Source organism: Emydura macquarii, unplaced genomic scaffold (genome assembly GCF_026122565.2).
Source record: "Emydura macquarii macquarii isolate MOO-44397 ecotype Brisbane River unplaced genomic scaffold, CSIRO-AGI_Emac_v2 contig_629, whole genome shotgun sequence".
NCBI lineage: Eukaryota > Metazoa > Chordata > Testudines > Chelidae > Emydura > Emydura macquarii.
Window position 1 is genome coordinate 9,455,379 of NW_027130766.1, and position 695 is coordinate 9,456,073.

Sequence of the window (695 nt, forward strand, 5' to 3'; positions counted from 1 at the left end):
TGTGTGGGAGGGAAGGACTTGCTAATCAGTTCTGCACCCTGGTCAGATGTCACCCCTTGACACGGGTCTGTCCTTTAGCTGGGGGCAGGAGGCAGCTGGCCCATGGGGCTCATTAGTCCACAGTGACCCTCACTGGCCAGAGGTCTTTGTGCCCAGGTGCCAGTGTTGTCTGGGTTGATGTTTCAGCAAAGAGGAGCCGTCTCTTTGGGATTTGCCATCGCAGTATCTGGGGCATTCCTTCTGTTAGAGCAGCGCCTCCGCAGCCCACTTGGGGATCAAGGCCCCGCTGTGCTAGGGGCTGTACAAAGAACTAAGCCAGAAGCAGGCCCTGCCCCAGACAGCTCACAGTCCAGGTTTAGACAGGCGGCCAGGTGAATAACGAGCCAAGGGGCAGCCAAGGCCATGCACAGAGGGGTGCGTGCCCCTCCTTTGGCTAAGCTGGCAGGGCGAGGGCTAGGACCGGAGCTGGGGTGCAGAAGTCAGGCTGGCCGGGCCCCTCCTCGGGCTGCACAAGGGGGGCCGTTGGCGGCGCTGACTTGCTGTTGCAGGGTGACCCCCCCCCCACGGCTCTGTCCTTTCCCAGACACCAACCCCTGAGCGCTCCCCTGGCCCCCGCACAGGGCTCCCCAGAGACACCTCGGCGGCCCCCGGCCGGGCTGCTCGTGGGGGCCCGAGGCGAGCCCGGGGCGGAGAAT